This window comes from Styela clava, chromosome 6 (genome assembly GCF_964204865.1).
Source record: "Styela clava chromosome 6, kaStyClav1.hap1.2, whole genome shotgun sequence".
NCBI lineage: Eukaryota > Metazoa > Chordata > Ascidiacea > Stolidobranchia > Styelidae > Styela > Styela clava.
Genome location: NC_135255.1, coordinates 18,552,600 through 18,578,623, shown reverse-complemented (window position 1 = coordinate 18,578,623; position 26,024 = coordinate 18,552,600). Strand labels below are relative to the sequence as shown.

The 26,024-nt window shown below is 34.9% G+C and overlaps 1 long non-coding RNA gene across 1 annotated transcript; it reads left to right on the top strand.

Annotated features, from left to right (window-relative positions):
- Window positions 1-11,879: 11,879 nt before the first annotated feature.
- On the top strand, window positions 11,880-14,207 carry LOC144424385 (uncharacterized). Its single transcript, XR_013476675.1, has 3 exons — window positions 11,880-11,987; window positions 12,831-12,972; window positions 14,090-14,207. It is a non-coding gene; the product is annotated as an uncharacterized LOC144424385 (long non-coding RNA).
- Window positions 14,208-26,024: the final 11,817 nt, after the last annotated feature.

Genomic DNA, 26,024 nt, shown 5'->3' with positions numbered 1-26,024 from the left:
TTTCATGAAAGACAAGGGCAAAAGTATATATCCCAATTAAGCATTTAGTTTATCATACTGAGATAAAGAAACGAGAATGTGACTTTTTGTGATTTTTATTTTGCTTCAATCAATTGTGGGCACTCCAGAAGTGCATGTACTAATATGGAGATGACTAATTTTGCTCGCCCACTTTACATCGGGTTGTGTGAAGGGACTGAAAGCTATGAGTAGAGGGTATATTCACTTGGCTAATACAGACTGTCCCGAACTCGTAATAGAACTAAAATGAGGAAAATCGGAATGAAATTGTTTCCTAACCCTAACCTGGTTGATACACTACGGGAGTATCGTATTTATTACAATTAAGAATTCAATTTATCATTCTGAGATAAGAAAAGAAGAATGTGTACAGAATTTTTGTGATTTTATCTTGCTGTAAACAATTCTTCATTATATTAATATCGTAGAATTTTCTATATTCTATATTTTAAACGTTGAAACGATACAAACGCCTTTTTTTTGCGGGAATTCTACAAGTGAGGTTAGGTTGCTTATTCAGACACCAAATATTCAATGAAAATTATAAATGAATAAATATTATAGACTCGGTTTGCCTAAAAATTTAAAGTTTGACGGAGTCGTGTATACATTATATAATATACCATAAGGAAAAAAGGTTATAATAATCCGACACTCCCAGAGCAATGCAGGAAGTTATAATTGAATATTATCCGTCAAACACAATTTATAACTGATTCAAACCAAGAAGCTATTCTTTCTTTTAAAGTTACCAGCCACCGTGTCGCGAACAGATTTCATTTTTGAAATTGTTTCAAGTGATTCCAATTTCCAATAGACAGTTGAAAGTTAGCATATCGAATTACAGACGCGCATTTCAATTTAAAACTTGGAAATAACTTGAGAGTAAGCCAAGTGTGCGCCAGGGGCGGATAATTTCAATTATTTTTTTCGTTTTTGTTGGGAGCGAACTTGGACTGTTCATGTTTTGTGATAGGTGAGCCGCAAATATTTGAAGTGCTCAATAGTGTGTCGCGATATAAAAGGGTTGGGAACCACTGTTTTAAAGGTTAAATGTTTAAGCTTGTGAACTCTAAATGTAAATTTATTATATTTTATCCTTAATTTTCATGTCATCTGGATTAATTTGGTTTTGATTAATTGAAAAAATGTGTTTTTGTTCATCAGAAAATCTTTTTTTATATTGAATGTTTAAACAGTTTCAAACTCTATATTTCATGCTTTTAACAAAAATGAACGATCGGGATAGAAATTCAGTCTTCCGCAGCCAAATTTTCTTAAACCCGGAATTAAAATCGAAAATTTTTGACAACACGTTACAAAACAAATTTTCAATTGATGAAATGTGTGTTTTTTTCATCATAAAATCTTTTTTTATTGAATGTTTAAGCAGTTTCGAACTCTAAATTTCATGTTTTTGTTAAAAGTGAACAATCTGGGTAGGAATTCAGTCTTCCGTAATCAAATTTTCTTAAACCCGGAATTAAAATTAAATCAAAAATGTTTGTCAACACGTTACAGAACAAATTTTTACTCGACCTTTGGTTCGTCTATCAATTCAACATATATTTCAATTGCTCTCTTACCTTAATGAAAGAAAACTTCATTAGAATGTTTAAAATACCTGTAACGTATTTATTTATGCTTGTTATCATCACACCATAGTAATATATGTCTCGTGTATTATTTGTCTTTGTTTCACCAAGAGAGTATGGTCTTGTCAGAAAACACAAGAGGTTAGCGTTAAATTGTTGACAAGTTGTGTCGTGAAATTGTAAACTAAACATCGTTTTATTGATTCCAGAGTCTACTGCACACATCCTGTAAGTTAGTCTGCAGAAAGATCGTAAATCAAAAAGAATATTCATTTTCTTTATTTGTATAATGACGTAATACGTCGCTACTTCATGCATTTTGCTCGGAACAAGGCTAGATAAAAGGAGCCACATATATCTTACAATATATCAAAAGATCTCTCTACAGACCTGATTCGCCTTTGAAGTTTCCCGAGGTGTGCATCGCGCATTTTCATCTATCTCGGTTGAATAAGCCAGTCAGGAAAAGTCAGTTTTTAGTAAATAGTTCAAGAATAGAGTAAAATGGTGTTGGAAAAGGCGTAAGAATTTATGTCCAACTACAAATGCCGCAAAATTGCATTGGGAAAAAAATTGAAAATATTGGTTTTGCTGGCTACGCCCATGCTATTCAATGGGTTATCAGATCGCAAATCAACCTTCAATAACCAAATACATAATAATAAGTTATTATATCATAATAAGTTTTTCCATTTTTGGAAACACGTTTTTGATTCCAAGTACTTTGTCGCTGTAATTGAAAAACCAGGGATTGTTATCTCCAGGGGAAGATTTCATGTGATTTTGGGATCCTTCCAACCAGTCCTTATTATATGATATTTTCAATAATATTACTTTAAAATTAACGAGAGGTATGTTACGAATACGTCCTTCGTGTAACCTATGAGTGGAGCATATGATCCTTATCTGAGTGCGCGTTTCGCTATTGTTCAAGCAAAGGTCATACGTTTGAGCGATTAATGACTCATAGTTCATTCCCTGTTTGTTATTGTTTCCTCTGTACTCCCGTAGTGTGTGTATCAGGTTAGGGTTAGGTCATAATTTTATTCCGATTTTCCTTATTTTAGTTTAATATCGAGTTCTGGGACTGTCTGTCTGAGACCCCCACACCCCCCCAATATAGGTTTAGGTCCCTTTACACGACTCGATATCAAGTAGGCGAACAAAATTAGTTACCCCCATATTGGTACACAAACTTCTATAGCGCCGTTTCCACGTTATGATGCTGTGATAAACATTCTAAGTTAATTACCATGGTAATTTAAAGAATACGAAGTAGGCTATGCGCTGTTCGGCTGAATCAAAACCATGCTTCCAGAATCTTATATTCTTATCACAAAGATCATTGAGACGAGGTGTTACGACTGAGCAACAGGTCATCTGCACCTAACGGTCACTCATACAAACTTGGCCAGTTGGATAAATATCAGGCAGTTTCGTTACCAAATTCTTTTTTCAATATGTTAGCTCCGAATATTTTTTGGATACTTGACTAAACATTAGACGCTTGGAGAACGCAAACAAAACTGTAGACGAGGTAACATAGATGTCAGTACATGCCGATTGGCAGATCATTGTTTCGAAACAAAAAGACTCAATAGAGCTTCAATCATCTGACCTCTGAATATAACGTGGGAGGTGAGGTGTGTATAATCCCGCTATTTGTGAAACAGCGCACGTATGGTAATTACCTCATGATAGCTAATGCTGCAATACTGTTATATTAGTAAAACATGCTGCGTGGCAAATATTAGCCCTATAATTTGAGTTCTCGTTTCATCACAGTTAAATACTAGGTTAACTATCTGAGATAAAAGTAAAAAAGACGGAATGGATTACACTTACCTTTTAGTATTACTATTCGGTAAGTAAAATGTACAAATTATAGTTATGAAATATATTGTAACAAACACTCACAGATGAAAATATTATGACGCAAGTAAAGTGACAGAATATGATATAATTAGAGCTATTTTGAATATTTGGAATGGCTTGGATTCAAAAGGATTGATCATGTTTAAGCAACCCACCTAGCAAGCAATTAGAGTTGAAACATTCGAGTCTTTTATTTATTGATATTTAATTTAATGTTAAAAAAATGCTTTTGGCATAAGGTATACTTTAAAATGAATTATTATTCGTAGACTCATAATAATTTTTATAAAAACTATTATAGACTAATGAAGATCAGTAAATACATTTTTTTATGTAGGCTGCAATCATCCTTTTTGTGGTCATATTTTTATAAAACTGGAATAATGGAAATTAGAATAATATTATGGCCTAACCCTAACCCGGTACACATACTACGTTCCTATGTCCGCCATCTTGGTTCACATACTTCGGGAGTACTGAATTTTCTAGATAAAAGCTATACAATGAAACCAGTACTAAAACAAATTAGAACAATCAAATTTTGATCAAAAATGAGCTGTAGTAATTTTACAATCGCACACAAAAACAAAATAATAGAAAACGCCGTTACCGTCAACCCCAATGCGTTGAAACAAGTGTTTTTGTCGGAAAAAAAACCCTTCAAATTCACTTCCTCGAGCAATAATTTGCGCCAAATTTAATTAAAGACTGCACAACAAGTCGTTTTTTACAGGTTGTTTATTCGTCCACGGAGTATTGTGCAACTGCAAAAATAAATATCAAAGTGGAGCTATTTCTGACCTGATTGAACGACCTGATAAGCATAGGGATGGATATTATGATTGTGCTGAATGGATTCTCCCACACTCGAAATATGGAAAAAATTACGCGCTCGTTATACGAATGGTAAAGCTAAATTTGGGATATTGGACAAGTGGCATAACGTACCAATCAGCGGGCCTTATCACTGTTGCTGGTAAGCGTAAAATACATTACAAATTTTCATGAACTCATGAAAGTGTGTGCACAGAAAGAATATGGATATGTGACTGAAATTCTTTCGAATTGTTTCAAACTCTCGGCAAACATACGTTGGACAAGCAGTCACAAATATGCATGCGGCTGCTGAAGGTATTGAGAACATTTAATTTCGGCTCTTGACTACTAAGTTAATAGATTATATCAGGGTGTTAAAAAAGTAACGCAAAATGAACAGAAAAAAAACTTAAAACATTTCACGACTGACGCTTTTTAACAGTTACATTTTCAACGTTGCCATGACAAAAAATTTTATCTTAATTTTGCGTAACTTTTTTAATACCCTGGCCGTATTTTACGTACCATCAGGCGCACTTTAAATACTTAAGTTTTCTCAAAAATCGATTTTGTGCGGCATAGGTCCAATGGTATGTATGGATTGGGCAGTGCCAACACTCAAAACCAATACCGGTATTGCTTTAAAAATCAATGCGTCGAAAAGCCCGATGCGCCTTATATATAATTAAAAAAAACATCCCAAGCAATTTATAGACTTATGGTTTGCACAATACGGTAATTGAAATTTAGAAAACAGCTATCAATAAATTTACAATTCCACAGGCGGAAACGTGGCAGATAATTCTACTGGTGATTGCCATATTTATCATCCCCAAGCGAGTCACTGTTCCGTTTCCGGAGAAATATTGACGCCGTGCAAATCAATTTGGCATCGTTATGGGGATATAGGAGACAATGTCAAAATCGAGTACAAGCCTTCGAGGGAGGACAGCAGAAAGTCCGCGAGATGGGGATTTAGAATTAAATATGAATACATAAAATGTCAAGGTACGGGCATTCTTCACACGTGCAAATTTAAACTTCAATGTTTATTAAATCAGCCTTCGATGACTTAACATGTGACATCACCTGTTGTGAACAGCAGTCTTTTATATATCAAGTAACAGTATGGAAAATTATACACTCCTAGCTTGGCCGACTTCTGGGCCACAAACCTAATAAAAATTGCAAGAGTTATTGATGAATTGAAATAAATCATGCTGCTTCATTTTGGCTTTGGGTGGTAGTTCTCATTTTATTGATTTAAAGCTTCCATCTTTGCAAGAACAATTTTCTTGTTTTTCTTGTATTTTTACCCTGTGCATGAGAAAGTTAATGGACCACAGAATCTTTTGTGCACCAAAACTGAGTCACGAAATTAAAAAGGTTAAAAACTACTGATCTAGAGCAAACGCCACTTTTTAATGGCAGTCCCCCAGTCTTTATATATGCTTTATATTTTCAAATAATTTATTTTTTATATTTATGCAACCCAATGCGAATCATAGAAAAGACTTAAACGAAACACAATCTACAGCAGCGGATCAATATAATAGCAGCAAGGAAAACTTTGGCGCAGTTGGTGCTGCAATTGCATTTGGAATAATTTCTGGATTGGAAGCATTGGCGTTGATTGCTGTCGCACTAAAGTCAGTAAGAGTATAATACAACATGTGTGAAAAAACTATTTGTTCTTTTTTAATAAAAAAATCAGGCGCTCCAAAAGTGTGTGTACCAATATGGAAGTAACTAATTTTGTTCGCTTCATTTACATCAATTTGCATAAAGGGATTGAAAACTATGAGCATGGGGTATATTCACTTGGCTAACACAGAGTCCTCTAACTAGTAATAGAACTTAAATAAAGGAAATCGGATTCAAATTATGGCCTGACCCTAACCTAGTACACACACAACGGGAGTACCAAAATTCATACCTTACGATTCTCTACATAGTCATTGTATACATATTAGTATTAAATTGTATGATTTTTTCTGTTTATTTCGTTCGACTCCTAAAATAACGATATTAAAACGTCTATAGAAACGGAATTTATAATACTGCCAGCGTCGTAAATCATTGTCGTTTGAAAATCTGATACTGCTGTTATAGTTAAAAGTTTCATGTCCGATATCTCTTGAATTGATTCATATGAAGACCCATTCTTCGGTATACAGTTATTGTAAGGCAATATAAAAATATACTATTTCACGGATCATACGGCGCACCGGAACTATAAAGCGCACCCAGCACTAGGACTGGGTTTGAGTGTAGGAAATAGAGCGGCAAACGGACCCGACTACAAAGGATCACAGGTATCAGTGACTAATACGGTAGGTGAATGACTAAAAAGGTAGGTATCAGTAGTAGATGACTAAAAGGTAGGGTCATGGATCATGGTATCAGTAACCCTAACCCTACATTTTTAGTCATCTTCTACTGATACCTAACTTTCTAGTCAAGGATACATGTGAATGTGATACCTACCTTTTTAGTCATTCACTACTGATACCCACCTTTTTAGTCACTGATACCCGTGATTCCTACCTTTTTAGTTAGGTCCATAAAGCACTATTTGATATTTACATTAGGCGCATTGCCTTATAAGGTGCATAGTCGATGTTTGAGGAAAAAGTATTTAAAGCGCGCCTTATACGGTAGCTATGATATATTCCATGTAGACTATGTCACCACGTACTGCTACTATTCACAGATAAAAAAAAGGAAGAAACATTGACGCCCGTGGCAACAACGCAACTGTCGCTCCATCAACCAACACACACGAAGCAAGAGATTGTGATGGAGATTTGGGTCCTGATCCAGTTTACCACTCTGTTGAACATCCACGTGCAGAAATGCAACCTGAAATTGTTGTGAACGAGCTTTATACCATGACTTGAGATTTAATTTATTTAAAAGACAAAGACCATCTTCTTTTTCACCAACGACATAAGTATATATCACAATTAAGCGTTTAATTTATCATATTGAGGGAAGAAAACGAGAATGTGTGACTTATTGTGATTTTTATTTTGCTTCAAACAATTTTGGGCACTCCAGAAGTGTATGTACGAAGATAACTAATTTTGTTCGTCCACTTTACGCCAAGTTGTGTAAAAGAACGGAAGTCTATGGGCAAGGAGTATATTCACTTGGCTAACACAGACAGTCCCCGTACTCGTAATAGAACTTAAATAAGGAAATCCGGAATAGAATTATGCACTAACCCTAACCTGGTACATACAATACGGGAGTAATGTATTTATTCCAATTAATAATTCAATTTATCATTTTGAGATGAGCAAACGAGAATGTGTATAAACGTTTTGTGATCTAAACAATTTCGTATCATACTAATATCCTAGCACTCCCCGTATCTCAACCGTTAAAATGATAAAAAAAAGTTTTTTCCATTTTTATTCGTGGGAACCCCACGAGTGAGGTTTGCCTATATTTAGAAAATCAAAAATTCCAGTAAAAAATCTAAATGATTGAAAGTATAGACTCAGTTTGCCTGAAAATGTAAAGTTTGACGGAGTCGTGTATTTATTACATTATATACCATAAAGCACAAGATAGTATAATCCGACACTTAGTATAATCTGACACTTTGACTTTTGAACAAATACCAGAGCGATACAGGAAGTTATAATCGATTCGTATCCGTCAAACACAATTAATAACTGATTCAAATCAAGGAGCTGTTCTTTACTCCGTTCTTTTAAAGCAGTGGTGGGATAGGTTATTGGACTACACGCCAAAAATTTTGCCCACCTAGACAGGCGGGCCATGAAAGTGTGACGTAAAAAGTTTAACAATTTACAACAGAATTTTATATACAGTGTCACAAGATCAAAACGGGGAAAACAATAAACCTCGTGTCAAAACTAAATTTTATCGCGATATCAACAAATTCCTTTTTTGGCTAAAACATTGTAATTTGGTTTTAGTTTGGTTGTGGCAGCATCAGGTGGGCCAGATTGAATTACCGAACGGACCGAATTTGGCCCGCGGGCTGTAGTTTGCCTGTGTCAAGGCATTGGATGTTTGAGCTTGTGAACTCTATATGCAAATTTATTATTTTTAACTTAAATATCATGTCATCTATATTAATTTGCTTTTGAATCAATTGATGAAATGTGTGTTTTTTTCTATCATAAAATCATTTTTTAATTGAATGTTTAACCAATGCCTAACAGTTTAGAACTCTAAATTTCATGATTTTAAAAGTGAGCGATTGGGATAAAAATTCAGTCTTCCGCAGTCAAATTTGCTTAAAACTGGAATCAAAATTAAAATGTAAAATTTTTGTCAACACGGTTCAAAATACCTGTAACGTATTTAATTTTGTTCGTTATTATCACATCACAGCAATATATGTCCCGTGTATTACTTGTCTTTATTTCTTCCAGAAAGTATGGTCTTGCCAGCAAACACACGAGGTTAGCATTAAATTGTTGACAGGTTGGGTCGTGAATTTGTAAACTGAACATCGTTTTATTCGATTCCAGAGTGTACTGCTCACATACTGTAAGTTAGTTTGCAGCAAGATCGTAAATCAAAAAGAATATTCAACTTCCGTCTTTGTATAATGACGTAATACGTCGCTACTTCGTGCATTTTGCTCCGAACAAGGCTAGATAAAAGCATCCACTTATATCTTACAATATCTCATAAGATCACTCTTCGCCTTTGAAGTTATTCAAGGTGTACAAGCGCGCATTTTCATCTATCTCGGCTGGATAAGCCAGACAGGAAAAGTCAGTTTTCAGTAAATAGTTAAAGAATAGAGTAAAATGATGTTGGAGAAGGCGTAAGAATTTATGTCTCACTGCAAATGCCGCAAAAAATTGCATTAAAAAAAATTGAAAATATTGGCTTTGCTGGCTACTTTTAAGCTATTCGGTGAGTTATCAGATCACAAATCAACCTTCAATGACCAAATACATAATAATAAGTTTAATTATTATATCATGATAAGTTTTTCCATTTTCGGAAACACGTTTTTGACTCCAAGTACTTTGTCGCTGTAATTGAAAAACTGGGGACTTTTATCTCTAGGGTAAGATTTCATGTGATTTTCCAACCAGTCTTTATTATATGATATTTTCAATAATATCACTTTAAAATGAACGAAAGGTATGTTACTAATACGTCTTTCGTGTAACCTATGAGTGAAGCATATGATCCTTATATAACTGCGCGTTTCGGTATTATTCAAGCTAGGGTCATACGTTTGTGCGAATAATTATTCATAGTTGATTGCCTGTTTGGTATTGTTTCCTCGATACTCCCGTAGTGTGTGTATCGTGTTGGGTTAGGTCATAATTTTATTCCGATTTTTCTCATTACTTAGCGGTCTTGATCGGTATTTGTCTGTTAGATATCTCACGAAAGCGAGGTTGAATCTGCTCCAATTGTATCTTGTATTCTTATCACGAAGATCATTGAGACGAGGTGTTACGACTGTGCAACAGGCCATCTGCACCTAACGGTCACTCATACAAACTTGGCCAATCGGATAAATATTAGGCAGTTTCGTTTCTAAATTTTTTTTTTCAATAACTTAGCGCCTAATATTGTTTGGGTACTTGACTAAACATTAATTGCTTGGTTAACGCAAACAAAACTGTAACGAGGTAACATAGATGCCAGTACATGCCGATTGGCAGCGCATTCCAAACGAAGAGACTCAATAGAGCTTCCTACCTAATCATCTGACCTCTGAATATAACGCGGGAGGTGAGTGTGTGTATAATCCTGCTATCTGTTTGTGAAACAACGCACGCATGGTAATTTCCTCATAATAGCTAATGCAATACTGTTATATTAGTAAGAGTTACATGCTGCATGACAAATAGTAGCCCTATAATTTGAGTTCTTGTTTCATCACAGTTGAATACTAGGTTAACTATCTGAGATAAAAGTAAAAGAGACGGAATGGATTACACTTACATTTTAGTAGTACTATTCGGTAAGTAAAATGTACAAATTATAGGACTTATGAAATATATTGTCACAAACACTCACAGATGAATATATTATGACGCAAGTAAAGTGACAAAATATTATATAATTTAGAGCTATTTTGAATATTCGGAATGGCTTGGATTCAAAAGGATTGATCATGTTTAAGCAACCCACCTAGCGAGCAATTAGAGTTGAAACATTCGAGTCTTGTATTTATTGATATTTAATTTAATGTTAAAAAAGTGCTTTTGGCACAAGGTATACTTTGAAATGAATTTATTATTCGTAGACTCATAGTAATTTATACGAACTATTATAGGCTAATGAAGATCAGTAAATACATTTTTTTTATGTAGGCTGCTATCATCCTTTTTGTGGTCATATTTATAAAGAAATGAAATAATTGAAATTAGAATAATATTATGGCCTAACCCTAACCTGGTACACATACCACGTTCCGGTGTCCGCCATCTTGGTTCACATACTTCGGGAGTAACGAATTTTCTAGATAAAAGCTATAATACAATGAAACCAGTAATAAAACAAATTAGAACAATCAAATTTCGATCAAAAATTAGCTGTAGTAATTTTGCAATCGCACAGAAAAATAATAGAATAGGCCGTTACCATCAACCCCAATGCGTTGAAATAGGTCTTTTTGTCGGGAAACAAACCGTTCGAATTCACTTCCTCGAGCAAAAATTTGCGCCAAATATAATTGAAGATTGCACAACAACTCGTTTTTCACAGGTTGTTTATTAGTCCACGGAGTATTGTGCAACTGCAAAAATAAATATCCGCGTGAAGCTATTTCTGACCTGATTGAACGACCTGATAGGCATACGGATGGATATTATGATTGTGCTGAATGGATTCTCCCACACTCGAAATATGGAAAATATCACGCGCTCGTTATACGAATGGTGAAACTGGATTTGGGATATTGGTTGACCGGCATAAATTACCAATCAGCGGGCCTTATTACTGTTGCTGGTAAGCGTAAAATACATTACAAATTTTCATGAACTCATGAAAGTGTGTGCACAGAAAAAATATGAATATGTGACTGAAATTCTTTCGAATTGTTTCACACTCTCGGCAAACATACGTTGGACAAGCAGTCCAAATATGCATGCGGCTGCTGAAGGTATTGGGAACATTTAATTTCGGCACTTGACTACTAAGTTAATAGATTATATCAGGGTGTTAAAAAAGTAACGCAAAATGAACAGAAGTTAAGATGAAATGCTACTTAAAACATTTCACGACGATTTTGTGCGGCATAGTTCCAATGTATGGTATGTATGGATTGAACAGTGCCAACACTCCAATACCGGTATTGCTTTAAAAATCGTTGCGTCGAAAAACCTGATGCGTCTTATATATAATTAAAAAAACATCCTAAGCAATTTAAAGACTTATGGTTCGTACAATACGGTAATTGAAATTTAGAAAGCAGCTATCAATAAATTTACAATTCCACAGGCGGAAACGTGGCAGATAATTCGACTGGTGATTGTCATATTTATCATCCCCAAGCGAGTCGCTGTTCCGTTTCCGGAGAAATATTGACGCCGTGCAAATCAATTTGGCATCGTCATGGGGATATAGGAGACAATGTCAAAATCGAGTACAAGCCTTCGAGGGAGAACAGCAGAAATTCCGCGATATGGGGTTTCAAAATCAAATATGAGTACATAAAATGTCAAGGTACGGGCATTCTTCACACGTGCAAATTTAAACTTCAATGTTTATTAATTCAGCCTCCGATGACTTGACATGTATCATCACCTGCTGGTGACCGTACATTTGAACCCATGTACATTTGAACCCATGCGTATATCCACGGGTTCAATCTATACGTACATTTGAACCCGTGTACATTTGAACTCATGCGTATATCCACGGTTCAATCTATATGCGGCTGCTAAAACCCATGGGTTAGGGTTAGTATGGGTTTAACTATACGTGAAACAAAAAAAATTCCATAGGTGCAATAGCATACAGGTGCAATTGTCATGGGTTCAAATGTACGTGGGTTCAAATGTAATTGAACCTCACCTGCTATGAACAGCAGTTTTTTATATACCAAGTAACACTATGGAAAATTATATACTCCTAGATTCGCTTTATCCACCCAACTGTCCACAACCGATTATCATCCAGTCGGCTATGGCCGAATTCTCGGCCACAGAATCGTTTTCAGATGGGCCACAAACCTAATAAAAATTGCAAGAGTTATTGATGAATTGAAATAAATCATGCTGCTGCATTTTGGCTTTGGGTGGTAGTTCTCATTTTATTGATTTGAAGTTTCCATCTTTGCGAGAAAAATTTTCTTGTTTTCATTGTATTTTTACCCTGTGCATGAGAAAGTTAATGGACCACAGAATCTTTTGTGCACCAAAATTCAGTCGCGAAATTAAAAAAAGTTAAGAACTACTGATCTAGAGCAAACGCCACTTTTTAATGCCAGTCCCCCAGTCTTCATATATGCTTTATAATTTCAAATAATTTATTTTTTATATTTATGCAACTCGATGCGAATCATAGAAAAGACTTCAAACGAAACACAATCTACAGCAGCGGATCAATATAAAAGCAACAAGAAAAACTTTGGCGCAGTTGGTGCCGCAATTGCATTTGGAATAATTTCTGGATTGGAAGCATTGGCGTTGATTGCTGTCGCACTAAAGTCAGTAAGAGTATAATACAACATGTGTGAAAAAACTATTTGTTCTTTTTTAGTAAATAATCAGGCGCTCCAAAAGTGTGTGTACCAATATCGAGGTAACTAATTTTGTTCGCTTAATTTGCATAAAGGGAATAAAAACTATGAGCATGGGGTATATTCACTTGGCTAACACAGTCAGTCCCCTAACTCGTAATATAACTAAAATGAGGAAAATCGGATAAAAATTATGGCCTAACCCTATCCTAGTACACACACAACGGGAGTACCGAAATGCAAACCATACGATTCTCTACATAATATACATATCAGTATTAAATTGTATAATTTTTTCTGTTTATTTTGTTCGACTCCTAAAATAACGATATTAAAACTTATGCTTATGTCCATAAAAACGGAATGTATAATACTGCCAGCGTCGTAAATTATTGTCGTTTGAAAATCTGATACTGCTGTTATAGTTAAAAGTTTCATGTCCGATATCTCTTGAATTGATTTATAGGTAGACCCATTCCTCGGTATACAGTCACTGTAAGGCAATATAAATATAATATTTTACGGACCATACGGCGCACCGGGGCTATAAAGCGCACCCAGCACTAGGATAGGGTTCGAGTGTAAGCAATAAAACACGGATCAGACTAAAAAGGTAGGTATCAGTAGTAGATGAGTAAAAAAGTAGGTATCAGTAGCAGATGACCAAAAATATAGGGTTAGGTTATCACATGTATCCTTGACTAAAAAGGTAGGTATCAGTAGTAGATGACTAAAAAGGTAGGGTTAGGGTATCAGTAACCCTACCTTTTTAGTCAACTACTACTGACACCTACCTTTTTAGTCATCTACTACTGACACCTACCTTTTTAGTCAAGGATACATGTGATACCTACCTTTTTAGTCATTTACTACTGATACTAACCTTTTTAGTCACTGATACCCGTGATTCCTACCTTTTTAGTTAGGTCCATAAAGCACTATTTGATTTATACATTAGGCGCATTGGCTTATATTGCGCTAAGTCGATTTTTGAGGAAAAAGTATTTAAAGCGCGCCTTAAATACGGTAGCTATGATATATTCCATTCCAAAACTGTGTCACCACGTATTACTACTGTTAACAGATACAAAAAAAGAAACATTGACGCCCGTGGCGACAATGCAACTGTCGCTCCACCAACCAACACACACGAAGCAAGAGATTGTGGTGGAGATTTGAATCCTGATCCAGTTTACCACACTGTTGAAAATCCACGTGCAGAAAGACAACGTGAAACTGTGGTGAAAGAGCTTTATACCATGACTTGAGATTTAATTTATTTAAAAGACAAAGACCATCTTTTTCATGAAAGACATAATATATCCCGTATATAGCCCAATCAAGCGTTTAATTTATCATATTGAGATAAGGAAACGAGAACGTGTATAGAATTTTGTGATTTTATTTTGCTCCAAATTAATTTTGTTCGCCCAATTTACGTAAGTTGTGTAAAAGAACGGAAGTCTATGGGCAGGGAGTATATTGACTTGGCTAACACAGACAGTCCCCGAACTCGTAATAGAATTAAAATAAGGAAAATCGGAATAAAATATTGCCTTAACCCTAACCTGGTTGATACACTACGGGAGTATCGTATTTATTCCAATTAGGAATTCAATTTATCATTCTGAGATAAGAAAAGGAGGATGTGTATAGAATTTTTGTGATTTTAGCTTGCTATAAACAATTCTTTATTATATTAATATCGTAGAATTTTTTGTATTCTATATTTTAACCGTTAAAACGTTGAAAACGCAATTTTTTATGAGAATCCTAGAAGTGAGGTAGCCTATTTAAACACCCAATGTTCCAGTAGAAATTATAAATTAATATATATTATAGACTCAGTTAGTCTGAAAAATTTAAGGGGGTACCGAGTCGTGTATTTATTACATTATATACCATGAGGCACAAGATAGTATAATCCGACACTTAGTATAATCTGACACTTTGACTTTTGAACAAATACCAGATCGACGCAGGAAGGTATAATCGACTATTATCCGACAAACACAATTAAACCCACAATTGAGGGTTGTGAACTCTATATGTAAATTTGTTATATTTTATCTCAATTTCCTTGTCATCTGGATTAATTTGGTTTTGATTAATTGATAAAATGTGTGTTTTATTTTTTCATCAGAAAATCTTTTTTTATTGAACGTTTAACCAGTTTTGAACTCTATATTTCATGCTTTTATCAAAGTGAACTATCTGGATAGAAATTCAGTCTTCCGTAGTCAAATTTTCTTAAACCCGGAATCAAAATTAAAATCAAGAATTTTTGTCAACACGTTAGAGAACAAATTTTTAATCGACCTTTGGTTCGTCTATCAATTCAACATATATTTCAATTGCTATCTTATCTCAATGAAAGAAAACTCCATTAGAATGTTTAACATATCTGTAACGTATTTATTTATGCTTGTTATTATCACATCACAGCAATATATGTCCCGTGTATTACTTGTCTTTGTTTTACCAAGAAAGTATGGTCTTGGTCTTGTCTAGGGATGTGTGTTTCGAATATTTTTTTTTCGAATCCAATTACAATGTTCCGATTCGAATATTTCCGAATTTGATTCTATTTAGTATATAATCATATTAGTGTTAACTTTTCTCAAATTTGGAAGAAATATAGTATAAATTTTGATAAAGTAACAATAATGAGCTTGAAGAATTAAGAAAGTTACCAGAAGATGTATCAACTACCAAATATATTACGGCTAAGATTTATTTTTTGTCACATAAAGGTATACTCAGTTAGATATTCACTCACATACAATTATGTTTACAAATAATAGCGGGTGTATAACGATTGTTTTTTCTAAAATTGACCTTCAAAATTCATCCAAATTATAATCGCTAGTTAGTACCGTATGCGCCATGATTTTAAAAGAAGCAATGATGGCGAGGCAAGCATCGCAGACATACATGTTTTAATAAGGTATGAAGCAATGGTGTTTTATTATAATAATATTATGGAGATAATTTGAAGAAACGTTCAAAATATTTGTGAAACTTTGTAACATTTTAAATAGTGGAACAAAATTGAGCGAAACCATTGGTCCCTCGAAAGCTGCTACCAATATGAAATACGACGACCCTGGGAGTGTCCCGGCTTTGGAAAGCTCTAAACGCAAGGATAATAAACACTTTTGGTCGATATAACGGTAACGCCGCTGTGTCGTGCTGGTATCTATTAATGTTTTTTCAAATAGAATCAAGCCCTTTTTTCTTAAATTGCTCCGAATCGATTCGAATTGATGTTGATTCGATTCGAAATTCTGAAACTTACATCCCTACGACAGCAAACACACGAGGTTAGCGTTAAATTGTTGACAGGTTGTGTCGTGAATTTGTAAACTATTTATTTAACGTTTTATTTGATTCAAGAGTGTACTGCACACATACTGTAAGTTAGTCTGCAGCAAGATCGTAAATCAAAAAAAATATTCATCTTCATTCTTTGTATAATGACGTAATACGTCGCTACTTCGTGCATTTTGCTCCGAACAAGGCTAGATAAAAGGAGCCACATATATCTTACAATATCTCAAAAGATCTCTCATTCGCCTTTGAAGTTATCCAAGATGTACAAGCGCGCATTTTCATCTATCTCGGCTGGATAAGCCAGCCAGGAAAAGTCAGTTTTCAGTAAATAGTTAAAGAATAGAGTAAAATGATGTTGGAGGAGACGTAGAAATTTATGTCTCCCTGCAAATGCCGCAAAATTGCATTGGAAAAAATCTGAAAATATTGGTTTTGCTGGCTACGCCATGCTATTCAGTGGGTTATCAGATCACAAATCAACCTTCAATGACCAAATACATAATAATAAGTTATTATATCATATCATAATAAGTTATTATATCACAATAGGTTTTTCCATTTTTGGAAACACGTTTTTGATTCCAAGTACTTTGTTGCTGTAATTGAAAAACCAGGGATTTTTATCTTTAGGGGAAGATTTCATGTGATTTTGGGATCTATCCAACCAGTCCTTATTATATGATATTTTCAATAATATTACTTTAAAACTAACGAGAGATATGTTACAGATACGTCCTTCGTGTAACCTATGAGTGGAGCATATGATCCTTATCTGAGTGCGCGTTAGAGGCTATTATTCAAGCAAAGGTCATACGTTTGTGCGATTATTGACTCATAGTTCATTCCCTGTTTGGTATTATTTTCTCGGTACTCCCGTAGTGTGTTTATCAGGTTAGGGTTAGGCCATAATTTTATTCCGATTTTCCTTATTTTAGTTCAATAACGAGTTCTGGGACTGTCTGTGTTAGCCAAGTGAATATACCCCCCACCCATAGGTTTCAAGTCCCTTTACACAACTCGATATGAAGTAGGCGAACAAAATTAGTTACCTTTCTATTGGTACACAAACTTCTATAGCGTCGTTTCGACGTTTTGATGCTGTGATAAACATTCTAAATAAATTTCCATGGTAATGGAAAGAATAAGAAGTATGCGCTTTTCTGCTAAATCAAAAGCAAAGCTTCCAGAATCTTGTGAGGCGAGGTGTTACGACTGTGTAACAGGACATCTGCACCCCACGGTCACTCATACAAACTTGGCCAATTGGATAAATATCAGGCAGTTTCGTTACCAAATTCGTTTTTCAATATATTAGCACCGAATATTTTTTGGATACTTGACTAAACATTAAATGTTAGGATAACGCAAACAAAACTGTAGACGAGGTAACATAGATGTCAGTACATGCCGATTGGCAGATCATTGTTTCGAAACAAAAAGACTCAATAGAGCTTCAATCATCTGACCTCTGAATATAACGTGGGAGTTGAGGTGTGTACAGCGCACGTATGGTAATTACCTCATGATAGCTAATGCTGCAATGCTGTTATATTAGTAAAGGTTACATGCTGCGTGGCAAATATTAGCCATATAATTTGAGTTCTCGTTTCATCACAGTTGAATACTAGGTTAACTATCTGAGATAAAAGTAAAAAAGACGGAATGGATTACACTTACCTTTTAGTATTACTATTCGGTAAGTAAAATGTACAAATTATAGTTATGAAATATATTGTAACAAACACTCACAGATGAAAATATTATGACGCAAGTAAAGTGACAGAATATGATATAATTTAGAGCTATTTTGAATATTTGGAATGGCTTGGATTCAAAAGGATTGATCATGTTTAAGCAACCCACTTAGCAAGCAATTAGAGTTGAAACATTCGAGTCTTTTATTTATTGATATTTAATTTAATGTTAAAAAATTGCTTTTGGCATAAGGTATACTTTAAAATGAATTATTATTCGTAGACTCATAATAATTTTTATAAAAACTATTATAGACTAATGAAGATCAGTAAATACATTTTTTTATGTAGGCTGCAATCATCCTTTTTGTGGTCATATTTTTATAAAACTGGAATAATGGAAATTAGAATAATAATATGGCCTAACCCTAACCCGGTACACATACTACGTTCCGATGTCCGCCATCTTGGTTCACATACTTCGGGAGTACCGAATTTTCTAGATAAAAGCTATAATACAATGATTTTAATACAATGAAACCAGTACTAAAACAAATTAGAACAATCAAATTTCGATCAAAAATTAGCTGTAGTAATTTTACAATCGCACACAAAAAAAAAACAATAGAAAACGTCGTTACCGTCAACCCCAATGCGTTGAAACAAGTGTTTTTGTCGGGAAAAAAACCGTTAAATTCACTTCCCCGAGCAATAATTTGCGCCAAATTTAATTAAAGACTGCACAACAACTCGTTTTTTACAGGTTGTTTATTCGTCCACGGAGTATTGTGCAACTGCAAAAATAAATATCCAAGTGGAGCTATTTCTGACCTGATTGAACGACCTGATAAGCACAGGGATGGATATTATGATTGTGCTGAATGGATTCTCCCACACTCGAAATATGGAAAAAACTACGCGCTCGTTATACGAATGGTAAAGCTAAATTTGGGATATTGGACAAGTGGCATAACGTACCAATCAGCGGGCCTTATCACTGTTGCTGGTAAGCGTAAAATACATTACAAATTTTCATGAACTCATGAAAGTGTGTGTACAGAAAGAATATGGATATGTGACTGAAATTCTTTCGAATTGTTTCAAACTCTCGGCAAACATACGTTGGACAAGCAGTCACAAATATGCATGCGGCTGCTGAAAGTATTGAGAACATTTAATTTCGGCTCTTGACTATTAAGTTAATAGATTATATCAGGGTGTTAAAAAAAGTAACGGAAAATGAACAGAAGTTAAGATGAAATGCTACTTAAAACATTTCACGACTGACGCTTTTTAACAGTTACATTTTCAACGTTGTCATGACGAAAATTTCATCTTAATTTTGCGTAACTTTTTTAACACCCTGGCCGTATTTTACGTACCATCAGGCGCACTATAAATACTTAAGTTTTCTCAAAAATCGATTTTGTGCGGCATAGGTCCAATGTATGGTATGTATGGATTGGACAGTGCCAACACTCCAATACCGGTATTGCTTCAAAAATCGTTGCGTCGAAAAGCCTGATGCGCCTTATATATAATTAAAAAAAACATCCCAAGCAATTTATAGACTTATGGTTTGTACAATACGGTAATTGAAATTTAGAAAACAGCTATCAATCAATTTACAATTCTACAGGCGGAAACGTGGCAGATAATTCCACTGGTGATTGCCATATTTATCATCCCCAAGCGAGTCACTGTTCCGTTTCTGGAGAAATATTGACGCAGTGCAAATCAATTTGGCATCGTCATGGGGATATAGGCGACAATGTCAAAATCGAGTACAAGCCTTCGAGGGAGAACAACAGAAATTCCGCGATATGGGGTTTCAAAATCAAATATGAATACATAAAATGTCAAGGTACGGGCATTCTTCACACGTGCAAATTTAAACTTCAATGTTTATTAATTCAGCCTTCGATGACTTGACATGTATTATCACCTGCTATGAACAGCAGTCTTTTATATACCAAGTAACACTTGGAAAATTATATAGTCCTAGCTTCGCTTTCTCCACCCAACTGTCCACAACCGATTATCACCCAGTCGACTATGGCCGAATTCTGGGCCACAAAAACGTTTTCAGATGGGCCACAAACCTAATAGAAATTGCAAGAGTTATTGATGAATTGAAATAAATCATGCTGCTGCATTTTGGCTTTGGGTGGTAGTTCTCATTTTATTGATTTAAAGTTTCCATCTTTGCGAAACAATTTTCTTGTTTTTCTTGTATTTTACCCTGTGCATGAGAACGTTAATTGCCCACAGAATCTTTTGTGCACCAAAATTGAGTCACGAAATTAAAAAAGTTAAAAACTACTGATCTAGAGCAAACGCCACTTTTTAATGCCAGTCCCCCAGTCTTCATATATGCTTTATAATTTCAAATAATTTATTTTTTATATTTATGCAACTCAATGCGAATCATAGAAAAGACTTCAAACGAAACACAATCTACAGCAGCGGATCAATATAATAGCAGAAAGGAAAACTTTGGCGCAGTTGGTGCTGCAATTGCATTTGGAATAATTTCTGGATTGGAAGCATTGGCGTTGATTGCTGTCGCACTAAAGTCAGTAAGAGTATAATACAACATGTGTGAAAAAACTATTTGTTCTTTTTTAGTAAAAAAATCAGGCGCTCCAAAAGTGTGTGTACCAATATGGAAGTAACTAATTTTGTTCGCTTCATTTACATCAATTTGCATATAGAGAATAAAAATTATGAGCATGGGGGATATTCACTTGGCTAACACAGACAGTCCCCTAACTAGTAATAGTACTAAAATAGAGGAAAATCGGGTTCAAAATATGGCCTAACCCTAACCCAGTACACACACAACGGGAGTACCGAAATTCATACCTTACGATTCTCTACATAGTCATTGTATACATATTAGTATTAAATTGTATAATTTTTTCTGATTATTATGTTCGACTCCTAAAATAACGATATTAAAACATCTATAGAAACGGAATGTATAATATTGCCAGCGTCGTAAATCGTTGTTGTTTGAAAATCTGATACTGTTGTAATATTTAAAAGTTTCATGTCCGATATCTTTTGAATTGATTTATATGAAGACCCATTCTTCGGTATACAGTTATTGTAAGGCAATATACAAATATACTATTTCACGGATCATACGGCGCACCGGAACTATAAAGCGCACTCAGCACTAGGACTGGGTTTGAGTGTAGGAAATAAAGCGGCAAACGGACCCGACTACAAAGAATCACAGGTATCAGTGACTAAAAAGGTAGGTAAATGACTAAAAAGGTAGATATCAGTAGTAGATGACTAAAAGGTAGGGTCATGATATCAGTAACCCTAACCCTACATTTTTAGTCATCTACTACTGATACCTACCTTCCTAGTCAAGGATACATGTGAACGTGATAACTACTTTACTACTGCTACCTACCGTTTTAGTCACTAATACCTGTGATTCCTACGTTTTTAGTCAGGTCCATAAAGCACTATCTGATTCTAACATTAGGCGCATTGACTTATACCGCGCATAGTTGATGTTTGAGGAAAAAGGATTTAAAGCGCGCCTCAAAATACGGTAGCTATGATATATTCCATGAAGACTGTGTCACCACGTATTACTACTATTCACAGATACAAAAAAGAAAAAAACATTGACGCCTGTGGCAACAATGCAACTGTCGCTCCACCAACCAACACACACGAAGCAAGAGATTGTGGTGGAGATTTGGATTTTGATCCAGTTTACCACACTGTTGAAAATCTACGTGCTGAAAGACAACCTGAAACTGTTGTGAACGAGCTTTATACCATGACTTGAGATTTTCATTTTTTTTGAAAGACAAAGACTATCTTCTTTTTCATCAAAGACATGAGTATATACCCCAATTAAGCGTTTAATTTATCATACTGAGATAAGCAAAAGAGAACGTGTATAGACTTTTGGTTATTTTATTTTTGCTTCAAACAGTTTTGGGCGCTCCACAAGTGTGTGTACCAATATGAAGATAACTAATTTTGTTCGCCCAATTTACGTCAAGTTGTGTATAAGAACGGAAGTTTATGGGCAGGGAGTATATTCACTTGGCTAACACAGACAGTCGTAATAGAACTCGTAATAAGGAAAATCGGAATAAAATATTGCCTTAATTCTAACCTGGTTGATAAACTACGGGAGTATCGTATTTATTCCAATTAGGAATTCAATTTATAAAAGGAGGATGTGTATAGAATTTTTGTGATTTTAGCTTGCTATAAACAATTCTTTATTATATTATTATCGTAGAATTTTTTGTATTCTATATTTTAACCGTTAAAACGATAAAAACGCGATTTTTTATGGGAATCTGAGAAGTGAGTTTGCCTATCTAAACACCGAATATTTCAGTGGAAATTATAAATTAATAAATATTATAGACTCAGTTAGCCTGAAAAATTGAAGTTTCTACCGAGTCGTGTATTTATTACATTATATACCATGAAGCGCAAGATAGTATAATCCGACACTTAGTATTATCTGACACTTTGACTTTTGAACAAATACCAAAGCGATACAGGAAGTTATAATCTATGACTATTATTGTCTATCTATTTGACTATTATCCGTCAAACACAATTAATAACTGGCCCAAATTAAAAGGCTGTTCTTTCTTCAAATGAATTGAAAGTTTGAGGGTTGTGAACTTTATATGTAAATTTATTAAATTTTATCTTAATTTACCGATCATCTGAATTAATTTGGTTTTGATCAATTGATGAAATGTATGTTTTTTTTTTTCTATCAGAAAATCATTGTTTTTATTGAATGTTTAAGCAGTTTCGAACTCTGAATTTCATGCTTTTATTAAAAGTGAACAATTGGAAAATAATTCGGTCTTTCGCAGTCAAATTGTTTAAACACAGAATCTAAATTGAAATAAAAAATTCTTGTCAACACGTCAGAGAAAAAATATTTAATCGACCTTTAGTGCGTCTATCAATTAAACATCATTTAAATTGCTATTCGTTATTAAATTGTTCAAAATATCTGTAACGTATTCAATTATGTTTATTATTACATCACAGGTCAGCAATATAAGTCCTGTGTATTACTTGTTTATGTTTTACCAAGAAAGTATGGTCATGCTAGCAAATATGTGAGGTTAGAGTTAAATAAGCGACAAAACGAGTTTTGTATTGGCAGGATTAAAAATTATTAGTTTTATTTAATTCAGAAGTCTACTGCACACGTGCGGTAAGTTGGTTTGCAGCAAGAGTTTTGTATCAAATAAATTAATCATCTTCATTCTCGCCATAGCATACTTAAACAAGCACAAAGAAGGAGGGAAAAGTGCTCTGTGTCGCCTAAGCTCATCTAATAGTAAAGGGATTGAAAGTTAATCCAAATGCTTAGACTCTAAACTAAGTGGAAATTATTTTATTAAGCAAGACCGCGGTCAGCCCTCAAATTGGGGGGGGGGGGGGGGCGTAATGCCGTAAAACTGCATTTGAAAAAAAATGTTGAAAACATTTGGAGAGGGGGCCTGAATGTACCAATGCTATTCAATCGGTTATCAGATCACAAATCAGCATATAATGATCAAGTATAAAAGCCTTTCAATTACTGAAAAAAATGTTTTTGATCCCATGTACTTTGTAGGATTGTTATTCCCAGGAAAAGATTTCAAGTGAACCAGGAATCATCTCAACCAGTACTAACTATATATTCAATAATACTACTGTACTTTAATATGAACGAAAGACACGTTACGAATACGTCCTTCCTTTAACCTATGAGTGGCGCACATGATCCTTATCTGAGTGAGCGTTTCGCTATTATTCAAGCAAAGGCATTGATGAGCTGTACCCGGAACGAACCGGAACGGCGTTCCGGTTGTTAGACATTTTATTGCATTTGCGTTCCGGTTGTTGAAATAAAATTATGTCATAGAAAGTCTAGTTCTAGTACATCTTGTGAACTTACCTATTAACTTGCGTTTTTTTACGCCATAATTCTTTTTACATTACAGCAGACAAATATTTAGTGCACAGCAATAACGTGTAATGGATGTTTCGCCGAGCTTTGACCCCGTCTTTCTAATATACACATTCGTATTGAATTGGTAAAAATATTCTTGTAATTTTAAACAGACATATACCAGATAATTTCTTTATATTTCATTGTAGTCCTTCGGCTCTATCTTAGGACAGACAAAAATTTGTGGTAGTGTCTGCGTCGTGATGTAAATATATATTACGAATTTTCACGAATTAGCTGCGTTCCGGTTGTTACGATTTTCCCAGCTCATCACTGAGCAAAGGTCGTGTATTTGTGCGTTTGACGTCTCATAGTTCATTGCCTGCTCGGTATTCTTTCCTCGTTATGATGTTGTGATAAACATCCTTAGTAGATTACCATGACAATTTAAAGAAAAAGAAGTATGCGCTGTTCGGCTGAATCAAAAGCGGTGCTTCCAGAATCTTGCATGCTCGTGTAAAACTCTTTCGAGTCGAGGTGTTAAAACTGTGCAATGGGTCATCTTCACCTAACCGTACACCTGAACGCATTACGTTTACTAGGTTAGGGTTATGTCATAATTTCAGGTATATACATATACTACGTGAGTCACTTGAGAACTAAAATGAGAAAAATTGGAATAAAATTATGGTCTAACCCTAACCAGGTACACATACTACGGTGCACGCTATCTTGGTGCACATATTTCGGGAGCGCCAACAAAACTGTATTCGCGAACCTGAACGCAGTGCGTGTACCAGCTTAGAGTTATACCGAGTAATTTCAGGTACATATACTACGTGAGATACTCGAGAGCTAAAATTGGAATAAAATTATGGTCTAACCCTAACTTGGTACACATACTACGGTGAACGCCATCTTGGTTCACATATTTTTGGGAGCGCCAACAAAACTATACAAGGTAACACATATTTGTCAGTACATGCCGATTGGTAGCGCATCGTTTGGAAACAAAGAGACTCAATAAAGCTTCTTATCTAATCATCTGACCTCTGAATATAACGTGGGAGGTGAGTGTGTGTATAATCCTGCTACCTGCTCTGTTTGTGAAACAACGTACGTATGGTAATTTCCTCATAATAGCAATGCACTGCAATACATAATGCAATACTGCTATGTTAGTATAAGCGACATAACGTACAGTAGCTGTATAATTTGAATGCTCCAGTCTTGAATTCACTGGAATATAATCGCTAGCTGAGATTTGAGAAAAAATGTAACAGACAGGTGCAACAGTACGACTTAACACTTTGAACTCTGACGGCTCTGAGCGAAGTTACTCGTTCACCCTGAAGGTTCGCGGCGCCGTATTGGTAGAACAATAAAATAAGTCTAAATACTGGCTATTTGGCACGCTTATAACTTTTTACCAATTATAGGTAGCACGTTGTGTGGCATTTCAATCGAAAGGAAATTTTATCTTGCATTCAGAATGTATTTTCCCTTTCGAAATACATTTTGTCAAAATTAATAAAATTGACCCTAATCTAACAGTGATTTTTCTGCATGTACGTGAGTTTTGGCTTGAAATTTTGTTATTTTGGTACAAAATATACTGCCAATAATTGATGTTCATAAAGAGATTTATATAAGCTTTTTGTTGATATTCGAATTACTATTGTGGCTGCCATATAACCAATTTTATATTTAAATATTCGATTGTGTATCATTGTGTCGGGTGAACAACTTCGATAAACGGCCATGACGCACTGATTACGCAGTTACACAAAAGCCGATCACGTGACTAACGTCATGAAGATGTTGATAAGTACGTTCGAAACGTATTGCGTGGCAAAATGCGCAAGATACCTTTCACGACGACGTTCTCAGCCGGACATCGGTCGCCGAGTTGCGATATGATATCAACTCTGTATGAATTGAAGTCCGACGTCGAGTAATGCGTGCAGTAATAGCGAAGTGAAGGGAAGTTAATATCGTCATATAAAATTTCACGTGGGAAATGTTTTATTCGCCCATCAGTA